The following is a 12,430-nucleotide window of genomic DNA, read 5'->3' on the forward strand; positions in this document are numbered from 1 at the left end:
GTGATTTGCACGCCGACGTCGCGCATTACGTCGCGTCGCCCTATTTTACTTATGACGCGTAAATTAGGCGCAAATGACGGCCAAGTGGGACAGGCCCTTAACTTTTCAATGCAGCAGGTCACAGGTTTGTTGAAGCCTGGCTTACAGTGCAGGCCGGACTGTCTGCTCCAAGAAGATGATACGCAGAGTAATGGGCAGCCTGGATTTAATCTTTACTCTCTCATCCCCCTCCCCCCCCCCCCCCCTCCCCGCCCCCGCCCCTCCACCACCATCCCCCCACCCACTGCCCCAACCCTGCAGGATATTCATCTGTAGCCCATGTGAGCAAAAGCCTTTGAACTGTTCCTAGAATTTAATGATTTTAGTGTGTAGGAAGGAACTGCAGATGCTTGTTTACACCGAAGATAGACACAAAACACTGGAGTAACTTAGCGGGTCAGGCAGCATCTCTGGAGAAAAGGAATAGGTGACGTTTCAGGTCGTGACTCTTCTTCACACTCAGGTGACGTTTTGGGTCGAGACCCTTCCTCACATTTTGCCTTTTGAAGACAAAATGATTTTAGTGTTTTATTTTGTGCATCTTTCAGACACAGCCACAATATCAGGCAACGGAACCATCCCATCAACAACCAGAGAGCGGTCTTGTGCTACTATCCACCTCATTGGAAACCATTGGACTATCTTTAATCGGACTTTACGAGACATTATCTAGTGTTAAACGTTATTCCCTTTATCATGTATCTGTACACCGTGGATGGCATAAATGTAATCATGTATAGTCTTTCCGCTAACTGGTTAGCACGCAGCAAAAGCTTTTCACTGTACCTTGGTGCATGTGATAATAAATTAAGCTAAACTAAACTGAACTAAAATAAATAAAACTAATATACACGCAACAACCAGTGAACAACTTGCTCTGCCGTGTGGAGCAGTAACTAAGTAATTGGTTGCTGAGAATTAGTGTAATGATGTGGTACAGTTAGGGTTGTTGACAGAGAACTCTTTATTGAGCTCTCTGCCGCTCTAACGTGAGATCAATGTGTACGGCAGGCAAGTCTGCAGGAATAACCAACCCCTCCTCTCCCTCATCCACCTCTCATCTGTCAGCTCTTGTCCTGCTCCTTCCCCTTACCTCTCTGTCCCCTTTATATCCCCTCTGCTCCACCACGCAGAATGGTCCCAGCCCGAATTGGTGTCCGCCCACCTCCCCCCGCAGACTCTGCAAGCCACAAAATGCTGGAGTAAAGGGCATGTCCCACTTACGCGACCTTTACAGGCGACTGCCGGCACCCGTCATAGGTCGCCGAAATTTTCAACATGTTGAACATTCAGCAGCGATCAGAAAGACGTTACGACTCTTTGGAGACCTCACGACCATAGGAGACCTCTCACGATCATACGGGCGGTATGGTCATGAGAGGTCTCCTATGGTTGTGTGAGGTCACCCGCGACATGTCGCCAGGGGTCGCCTGTATGGTCGTGAGAGGTCTCCTATGGTCACCAAAGTGTCGTAGCGTCTTTCTGGTCTCCACTGAATTTTCAACGTTGAAAATTTCGGCGACCTATCACGGGTGGTGGCAGTTGCCTGTAAAGGTCGCGTAAGTGGGACAGGCCCTTTACTCAGCGGGTCAGGCAGCGTCCTTGGTGAACATGTAGAGGTTGCGGGAAGAAGGCAGGAGAATGGGGTTCGGAAAGATAGACGATAGATCAGCCATGACTGAATGGCGGAGTAGACTTGAATGACCTAATTCTGCTCCTATCACTTATGAACTTGGAACATGGATGGGTCACGTTTGGGGCCAGGACCCGTAAGAATTAGTTTATTTTTAATATTTTAAATTAGCCTTTATTATTTTAGATTTTTTATATTTAGGTTTTATATATTTTTTTAATAATTTAGATCAACCTTTACAACATGAGCTGCAACAACAGCCGTGTGAACCAGACTGTGTTGGTGAATGATGAATGATGAAGGGCTCGCTGGTGCAGACCAGCGGCATCGACACCTAGTTTTAAGATGAGACGACACAAAGTGCAGGAGTAACCCAAACAGACTGAATCAGTCTGAGGAAGGGTCTCGACCCGAAACGTCATCCATCCATGTTCTCCAGAGATGCTGCCTAAACCACTGAGTTACTCCAGCATTTTGTGTCCACCTTTTGTACAAACCAGCATCTGCAGCTTGTTTGTTATTGCATTCTGAGTTCCTCCAACAGTTTGGTTTTGTCTTGCTATTTATTTAGCATCCAGCCCAGTAAATAAACTCCACCTAGAACCGCTGTAAAAATATGATTCAGGTATTATCACAGCACCGCCTGCAACAACAGGATAGGATTATCAGCACTATATCCTGGGTCTGGTGTTTGCATGAGGAAAGCTGCAGACATCAAAGACAATTAAATAACGTAGTGTGGCAGAACTGTTCAAAGGCGCTCCGTTACTTAGAGACAAACTGATTCTGAAGCAGCGGTTCGATCTTTCCGAGGTGGTACATGCACTTCTCAATGGATGTATATATCCACTGCCATGAAGTGGTGCCTTGAGGTCTCTCTAGATGTAATACTGTTAAATGATCGTTGCCAAGGTGAAGATTGTAGCTCTTCCAGGAACAGGAAGAATTAATTAGCAAATTTGCATCTGCACCGTAACAATGTTTAGTTTAGTTTATTTTGGTTTAGAGCTACAGTGCAGAAACAGGCGCTTTTGCCCACCAAGTCCGTGCCAACCAGCTATCCCCGTGCACCGACTCCATCCTACACACACAGGGACAAGTTATAATCTTACAGAAGCCAATTAACCTACAAACCTGCACATCTTTGGAATGTGGGAGGAAACCGGAGCACCCGGAGAAAACCCACGCGGTCACAGGGAGAACTTCCAAACTCCGTACACACAGCATCCGTAGTCAGGATCGAACCCAGGTCTCAGGCGCTGGAATTTCACATAGAACACAAAGTGCTGGGGTAACTCAGCGGGTCAGGCAACATCTCTGAAAGACACGGATAGGCGATGATCCGAGTGAGGAAGAAAGGTCCCAGTGATCCCTTGTGTTTCTCTCAGATAACCAATGATGGGAGAGCATAAAGGGTCTTACAATCAATCTGAAGAAGGGTCCCCACCCAAAATGTCGCCTGTCCATGTCCTCAGGCGATGCTGCCTGATCCGTCCAGTTACTCCAACACTGTGAGTGCTCCCACATCTTCTGCCAAGCCAGGCTTACTTCTGATCGTCTTCCCCACAGAGTGAAGGCGATGAATCATGCTGTGTCATCAGAACATATTGTTTTATCCAGACAGTAACAAGAGTGTACTTGCTCTGGATAACACTCAACTTTGGAGAAATGAAATTCTACTACGCATGGGTTTTACCCAGAGCGGGGTCATGTGTGCTGTGGTTTATGTTTGGCTGTGAGTTTAAATCAGGGCTGGCTAACTGATTCCGGAGGAGGCGCTGTCCTGAACGGCTGCCTGTCCTGCAGCTGTCCGTTTTTTCCCCTTCTTTTTTATTATTTTTAGTTCGTTAAGTGTAAAGTCAGGGGGTCTAAATCTTTTATGTGTGGGGGGGTGGTGGGGGGGAAGGGGGAAACTGCTTTTCTAAGTCCCTACCTGGTCGGAGGGGTTGCCTTCCTCCGAGCAGCGTCTTCGACCTGTCCTCGCGGCCTACCAGCGGGTCCTGGAGCGACGTTTCCCTGAGGGGACCTGGCCAGAACATCGGCTTTGGCGGCGGCGCAGAACGTCGGCGTTGGCGGCGGCGGCGCAGAACATCGGCTTTGGCGGCGGTGCAGCGCTGGAGCGCTATTGCGGAGCGGGCGATGCCTTTCCTGGGTCGCCGCGCTGGGACTCCAGAATGCTTGGTACCGCCGAGGAAAACATCGTGGAGCCGCGGTTCTGCGGAGCGGCCAGCTGCGACGTTGAACTTACATCTCGCCGAGATCACCTGTGTGCGGAGCTCCGTCTGGCGTGGTCTGTTGGCTTGGAAGCTGCAGGCTCCGGTGGGAAGGCGGCCGTTCCTGGCACCCCAAGCCGCTGGGGGTTCTCCCGACGCCGGAGTACCATCACCCGGCGAGAACATCGGGCGCCGTGGCGGCGACTGTGGAGGCCTCAATAAGCCCGACTATGGGTGGACAAGAGGATGGGGACTGGACTTTGTGCCTTCCCCCACAGTGGGAATCACTGTGGGGGGATGTTTTGGTGTTGAATTTCTTTATGAATACTGTGTTGTATTTTTATTAGTGTGCTGCAAGGACATCAGAATTTCCCCTGAATAAGGGGATTAATAAAGTATTTATCTATCTATCTATCTAACAACTGTAACATTCTGTGTTTCGCATCATAAAGTGTCCTTCATCTTTAGTAATGTGGTAAACAGCCGACGGGCAGCACCATGGCGCAGCGATGGAGTTGCTGCCTTACAGCGCCAGAGACCCAGGTTCGATCCTGACTACGGCTGCTGTCTGTACGGAGTTTGCATGCTCTCCCCGTGATCTGCGTGGGTTTTCTCGGAGTGCTCCGGTTTCCTCCCACGCTTTAACGAAGTACAGGTTTGGAGGTTATTTGGCTTGGTAAAATTGTAAATTGTCCACAGTGTGTGCAGGATAGTGTAAGTGTGCAGGGATCGCTGGGCGGCGCAGACTCGGTGGGCAGAAGGACCTGTTTCCAAGCTGTATCTCCAAACTAAACTAAACCAAACTAAATTTGCTGTTGATAAGTAATGTTTAGGTTTTCACCATTTTCCCTTCCTCCTCATAATAAATGACCTGTTCTACCAATGTTGGTTTAAATATTTAGTCAGGACATTGTATTTCTTTAGGTGAGACCAGAGAGGTGTAGATACCATCCGTTGCTTGGATGTTATGATTTCCATCTGTGGACCAAATTGGTGTCCAATTAGTTACTACAAACCACAGCAGATAGACAATAGACAATAGACAATAGGTGCAGGAGGAGGCCATTCAGCCCTTCGAGCCAGCATCACCATTCAATGTGATCATGGCTGATCATCCCCAATCAGTACCCCGTTCCTGCCTTCGCCCCATATCCCCTGACTCCGCTATTTTTAAGAGCCCTATCTAGCTCTCTCTTGAAAGTATCCAGAGAACCTGCCTCCACCGCCCTCTGAGGCAGAGAATTCCACAGACTCACTACTCTCTGTGAGAAAAAGTGTTTCCTCGTCTCCTTTCTAAATGGCTTACTCCTTATTCTTAAACTGTGGCCTCTGGTTCTGGACTCCCCCAACATCAGGAACATGTTTCCTGCCTCCAGCATTTCCAAACCCTTAACAATCTTATAAGTTTCAATGAGATCTCCTCTCATCCTTCTAAACTACAGAGTATACAAGCCCAGCTGCTCCATTCTCTCAGCATATGACAGTCCCGCCATCCCGGGAATTAACCCTGTAAACAGACAGATCTCTCTAAACATTCATTCATGGGGTGTGGGCATCCAAGGCAAAGCCAACATTTCTTGCATGTCGCTGATTGCCCTTAAACCGTGGCTTGCTGGGCAATTATGAAGCCACCACTTTGCAAAGGACACAGTCGTTTCAAACAGGGCATTCTTCAACCAAACGGTCAGTTACCGAATAGTGAAAGGCCTGGATAGAGTGGATGTGGAGAGGATGTTTCCATGAGTGGAAGAGTCCAGGACCAGAGGCCATAGCCTCAGAATAAAAGGACGTACCTTTAAAAAATAAATATTCAGATCCAAAATTTATCGCTGGAAGCAGTGCAAGATAGGATATGATGTTAGACACAAACTGCCAGAGTTACACAGCGGGACACGCAGCATCTCTGGAGAGGAGGAATGGGTGACGTTTTGGGTCGAGACCCTTCATCAGACCTGAAACGTCACCCATTTCTTTCTCTCCAGAGATGCCGGTGTCCCGCTGACTTACTCCAGCATTCGGTGTCCTCCAGAGATGCTGCCTGACCTGGAATATCAACTGACGACCAAAACAAAATACTGTGTAGATAATGAAAATCTGGAATAAAAAGAGGGTGGCGGTTGCCGAGAACAAGCTGACGGAGGTGGTGGTGGTGGAGGCAGGGATGATAGTGGCATTTAAGAGGCTTTTAGACAAGCAAGTAATGAAGGCATATGGATTATGTGGAAACAGATGAGATTAGTTTAACTTGGCATTGTGTTTGGCACAGACATTGTGGGCCGAAGGGCCTGTTCCTGTGCTGTACTGTTCTATGTTCCATTTCCTAGAGAAACTAAAAAGCACTGGAAATACTCAGAGGGTGAGACAGCAACGATGGTGAACATGATGCATCATAATCACTGAGTCCAGTTCAATTGCACGTTGCAATTCCAATGCCTATTTTCAGGGGCTGTGATCTTCTACATCCAACAGAGAGGGGCTCAGTGTTGCATCTCATCTGCCTCAAGTAGCACTTTGAAGAGAGCCTGGATTATGCGTAGAGCCTTCGTGCGTGGCTCTTCAACCACAGTCTGCCCCAGAGGCATGATATTATCTAGTGACCTAAAAGTGACACACAAGCACGCTCATTGTACAAACATAATGTAAACATGGATGCAACTGGAGCGGAGTGCTCCAAGCACATTGCATGTTGTAGAGATAGAGGTTTACGCCTTTTTGTGAATTGCCTTGGGACTTCTTGTAACATTGTGGCAATCAGCCATAGAGCCATACTGCATGGAAACAGGCCCTTCGGCCCAACTTGTCCATTCCGACCAACATGCCTCATCTACATTAGTCCCACCTGCCCGCGTTTGGCCCATACCCAAAAGACAAAAATAATTACCCCAAATCTATGAAATCTGAAGAAGGGTCTCGACCCCAAACATCACCCATTCCTTCTCTCCAGAGTTGCTGCTTGTCCTGCTGAGTTACTCTAGCTTTTTGTATCTATCTTCCATGTAGTTTGGGCCTATTTGGAGGTTGTAATGTTTAATAGCCTGATGGTTGTTGGGAAGAGCTACTCCTGAACCTGGATGTTAGTTTTCAGGCTCCTGTACCTTCTTCCCAATGGCAGCAGTGAAATGAGTGTGTGGCCAGGGTTGGTGTGGGTCTGTGATGATGCTGGCTGCTCCTGGTTGTGTGGGGTGGTTGAAAACCATGAACATTTTAGAGAGAGGAGGTGGGTAGAAACCATTTATAATAGCGGGGAGGTCAGCGACTTGATTCAGGGCGTGTGAGAAGGAACTGCAGATGCTGGTTTACACCAAAAACAAACACAAAATGCTGAAGTAACTCAGCGGGACAGGCAACATCTCTGAAGAAAAGGAATAGGTGACGTTTCGGGTCGAGACCCTTCTTCAGACTGAGAGTCAGGGGACAGGTTTCTGAAGAAGGATCTCAACCCGAAACATTACATCGAGCCATACGGCGTGGAAACAGGCCCTTCGGCCCAACTTGCCCATACCGGCCAACATGCCCCATTTACACGTCACACCTGCCTGCATTTGGCCAATATCCCTCTTTACTATCCATGTACCTATTCTAAATGTTTCTTAAATGTTGCAATAGTACTTCCTCAACTACCTCCTCCGGCAGCTCGTTCCATACAACCACCACCTTTTGTGTCACCTATTCATGTTCTCCAGGGAATGCTGCCTGACTCGCTGAGTTACTCCAGCATTTTGTGTCTACCTAATTCAGTGTGATTGGAATATGAGGAATCAAATCTTACACAGGAAGGGTCCTGAACCAAAACAATGTCTGTCCATATCCCTCCACAGATTAAGGGCGGCACAGTGGCGCTGCCTTAGAGCGCCGGAGACCTGGGTTCAATCCTGACTAACTCTCTCCCTGCGTGGGTTTTCTCCGAGATCTTTGGCCTCCAAGACCTACAGGTTTGTAGGTTAATTGGCTAGGTAAATGTAAATTGTCCTTAGTGTGTGTAGGGCGGGGATCGCTGGTCGGTGCGGACTGGGTGGGCTGAAGGGTCTGTTTCCACGCTGTATCTCTAAACTAAGATGCTGCCCGACCCGCTGAATTCCTCCAACACTGTCTTTTTGTTTGTTCCATTGAAAGGATTTGGCCTAATTTGATATCCCTAGTAAAAATGGGATCAATATTTCTGTTGTATCATTACCTGATATACTGAAGGAAGAAAACTTAAAAGAGTTTCAAAAAGAGATGAAACTTATTGTGTTTAACAGACAGGGGTTCTGGAAGATGCATTACTGTGAAAGTGTTCAAGGTGGCAGTGACGCCCCCTTGCAGTCGAGACTTGCAAACGGACGATTCAGGGTGCTATACAAGTGCAGGTTATTGTTGTGGGCGGACACTTGTTATTCAGGAGCACGCCTGGATGAGGCAGGGCAGGGGAAGGCAAGGCTGGCAGGTGTACAGCGCTGTTCACAATCCATTTGCTGACTGCAGCAATCCTTCCTTCCAGCTACATGGCCTTTCCACTCGCTGCTAGAATGCAAGGAATGCGGAGCGCCGCCGAGCAACCTCGCTCCATTCCCGGCAACGTTGTTACTGGAGCCTTCTGATGAAAAACGAAAAACAAGACACTTTTGCATGCCCCGGGTTTAGGTGGCGGCGAGGAAGCGGCTGCCGTGAGGATGTTGCAGTGATTGGTGACTGGGCGGCTCCGAGGTGTGTCCGGAGGCGGTGAGTGAGTGATCGGCTCAGAGTTACTTACATTACAGCCCCCGTGTATCGCTTCACTCTGTAACGCTGCTCCCTGTCAACGCCTCTGTAACACCGCTCCACACCAGAAGTACCTGCACACTACCTTGCCCAAGGAGAGGTGGACAACTGCTCTCTGCTCTTACCCTGAGCATCTCCTTCAACTGAAGTGTGACCGGTTACGAAGGTAGTGTTAAACGTTCGTTGTTGTGGGATGCGGTGGGGGGGGGGGAAACTTCATGCATATTTGCTGGATATTTGTTTTACAGCATAATTAAGTGGACACTGATGGGTTCATAAGTGAACAGAGCAGAATTAAGAGGGGAGGGTAGGGGGCAGGCAGCATAGCTGGAGACATGGATAGAAAATATTTTGGGTCAGGACCCTTCCTCCGAAAACTATTGGTTAGTTTGTTCGAGTGCTGTTTGTTGGTTTGGTGATGGTTTGCCAGGAACTCCTTGCCTGTCCTTTGAATATGAGAATTTAAGCAGTTGCTAGGAGCATTTGGATTAATGGAGGATCTGAACAATGGTCTTCCGACAGAGCAGTATGCTGTGAGTACCACTGTGTTGCGTTGCGATGACAGCAGCTGAAGACTCCAGAAACAGATGGGGCGGTGGAAACTAGTGAGGTACAAGAGGACACCTGATAATAGGCAAGAGGTGCAGGAGTAGGCCAGCAACGCCATTCAATGTGATCATGGCTGATCATCCCCAATCAGTACCCCGTTCCTGCCTTCTCCCCATATCCCCTGACTCCGCTATCTTTAAGAGCCCTAATAGACAATAGTTCAATTCTTGGAGATGAGAATGCGGATATAGCCCAGACCATCACACAAGCCAACCTCCCTTCCATTGACTCCATCTACACCCCGTGTTGCCAGGGCAAGGCCACCAGCATTATCAAGGACCAGTCTCACCCCGTCTTCTCCCCTCTCCCATCGGGAAAGAGGAACAAAAGTGTGAACTTCCGAACTTCTGGGACAGGGACAGTGTATTCCCAGCGGTCATCAGGCAACTGAACCATGCTAGCAGCAACTAGAGTGTAATCCTGAGCTACCATCAATGTAGACCCTCGGACTATCTTTAATCAGACTTTACCTTGCACTATACATTATTCCCTTTATACTGTATCTATACACTCTGGATGGCTTGATTGCAATCCTGTATAGTCTTTCCGCTGACTGGATAGCACGCAACAAAATGCTTTTCACTGTACCTCAGTACACGTGACAATAAACTAAACTAAAAGTAAATAAGAGATAGAAGGTGCAGAGAGCTGGGATGGCTATTCCTGGATTTCAACAAAAACTGTAAAGTGTGTTGTAATACTGGTCTCTGACCACAACCCAATGATATAAGTACAGTTTGTGTGATCTAGGCAAAAATGGACAAACCTTTTTCAGATTCAGATTCAGATTCAACTTTATTGTCATTGTGCAGTGTACGGTACAAAGACAACAAAATGCAGAAATAACACTGCTGGCATAGTGGCGCAGCTGGTAGAGTTGCTGCCTTACAACGCCGGAGACCCGGGTTCAATCCTGACCTCGGCTGCTATCTGTGTGATGTCTGCACATTCTCCCTGTGACTGTCTTGTGCTTCCTCCGGGTGCTCCGGTTTCCCCCCCACATCTCAACCACGTGCTGGTTGGTGGGTTAATTGACTGTTGTAGGTTTTCCCTTGTGCAGAATCTGGGATGAATTGATAAGGGTATAGAGAGCATAAAGCTAGATTATGTTAGATTATATTATTAGTGCGGCACGGTGGCGCGGCAGTAGAGTCGCTGCCTTACAGGGCCAGAGACCCGGGTTCGATCCTGATTGCGGGTGCTGCCCTGTACAGGATTTGTACGTTCTGTTCTCTTCGTAACAAGTTTGGGTTTACTCCAGGATCTCCGGTTTCTCCCCACACTGGTCAGCGTTTCAAACGTTTCAAAGGTCTTTTATTGTCACATGCACCAATTAGTATGGCTGAATTACCATGCATCCATACTAAAAAAAAGCAACAAGACACACACCTACATAACAGTTAACATAAACATCCACCACAGCAGATTCCCCACATTCCTCACTGTGATGGAAGGTAATAAAATCCAACCTTCTTCCTCTTTGTTCTCCCATCGTCGGGGCAGTCGAACAATCCATCGGGGTGATCGAAGCTCCTGCAGTCGGCGTTCGAAGCCCCCTGCGTCGGGGTGGTCAAAGCTCTCGTGGCTTGGAGCTCCCAAAGTCAGTCTCTAACCAGAGGCCGCGAGCTCCACGATGTTAAAGTCCGCATGCTCCCGCGGTTGGCGCACAGAGGTCGACCCCTGGCAAAGGGATCGCGAGCTCTGCGATGGTAAGTCCGCAGGCTCCCGTGGTGGAGATCCCGAAGCCGGTCTCCAGCAAAGGGCGCCAACTCCACAATGTTAGGCCGCAGTGTGGACGGAGATACGATACGGGGGGAAAAAATAGCATCTCCGTCGAGGTAAGAGATTTAAAATAAGTTTCCCCCAACCCTCCCCCACATAAAACAAGCTAAAGAACACGAAAAACATGCGTTTAACGCATACTATTAAAACAACAAAGAAGGAAGGGACAGACAGGCTGTTGGTGAGGCAGCCATTGCTGGCGCCACCCGGTGTGGACTCGGGGCCAAAGGTCCTCCTTCCATGCAGTCTTTCATAAACTCAAAAATAAAAGATTTAGTAAGTTCCAGTCTCTTTTTAAAGCCGCCATCGCTGAGATTGCCACATTAAAACAGGAACCCAAATCATGCCATATTTGCTGAATGTAAGAAAATATTCTGTGAATGCAGGCAAAGACAGGGTCTGATCCCTTTGTGTTCTGACTTGCTGATAAGGCAGTAAGTGTTTAACTTCTGTTCTGAGGAAAGATAAAGAATTTGTTCTGTCTCTCCTCTGCTTGCACTGAATATCATCGGCGAAAATGTGCACTGGCTTGTGGTGGAATGGGCCCGTTAAAGCTTTACAGACCGGTACAGTTAGAGAATGGAGAGGGATGGGAGTGCACGAAGGTAGTACTTTAGAGAAACGGCGCAGAAACAGTCCCTTCAGCCCACCGCGTCTGTGCCGACCAGCGATCACCCTGCACACTAACACTATCCTATACGCTAGAGGAAACATTACCTACAAACCTGTACGTCGATGGGTTGTGGGAGGAAGCTGAAGCACCTGGGGGAAACCCACGCGGTCACAGGGAGAATGTACACACTCCGTACAGACAGCACCTGTCGTCAGCATCATAGGTTCATAAGTGATAGGAGCAGAATTAGGCCATCCGGCCCATCATGTCTACTCTGCCATTTAATCATGGCTGATCTATCTTTCCCTCTACCCCATTCTCCTGCCTTCTCCCCATTACCCCTGACACCCGTACTAATCAAGAATCTATCAAACCCGTGTCTCTGGCGCTGTAAGGCAGCAACTCTACCACTGTGCCAGTCCTCTCAACTAATGAAACTCCTGTCTTGGTGATCCTGTGTTAATGCTGTAGTCTCATTTTGTTAATGTTTCATCTCCCTCTCAATTTCCCAACCATCAGGTTATTGAACACTATGATCACCATTTCAATTACAATCTGCCTGGGTTGCTCTGGGAACTTTAGGTATTATTCTGTTTGTGCATGTTATGTATTCATAGTAGCTTTTTTGTTTATTGAACTTTTTCTTGTTTGTTTAATATGTTATCTGTTGAGTAACTCTTGACTTGAGTACAGTGTTTGCAAACCTGTTGTGCTGCTGCTTTAGACTCTTAGACATTAGAGATAGAGTGCGGAAACAGGCCTTTCGGCCCACCTAGACCACACCGTTCGCTGATCACCCAT

The 12,430-nt window shown here is 48.1% G+C and overlaps 1 protein-coding gene across 1 annotated transcript in view; it reads left to right on the plus strand.

The window, feature by feature from the left end:
• Positions 1-8,329: 8,329 nt before the first annotated feature.
• bcar3 (BCAR3 adaptor protein, NSP family member) overlaps positions 8,330-12,430 on the plus strand; it is a 161,579-nt gene continuing 157,478 nt past the window's right edge. Inside the window, exon 1 of the mRNA XM_033028924.1 lies at positions 8,330-8,791. The gene's annotated coding sequence lies outside the window, so the exon portion shown is untranslated. The remainder of the gene's footprint in view (positions 8,792-12,430) is intronic.

This window comes from Amblyraja radiata, chromosome 10 (genome assembly GCF_010909765.2).
Source record: "Amblyraja radiata isolate CabotCenter1 chromosome 10, sAmbRad1.1.pri, whole genome shotgun sequence".
Lineage (NCBI taxonomy): Eukaryota > Metazoa > Chordata > Chondrichthyes > Rajiformes > Rajidae > Amblyraja > Amblyraja radiata.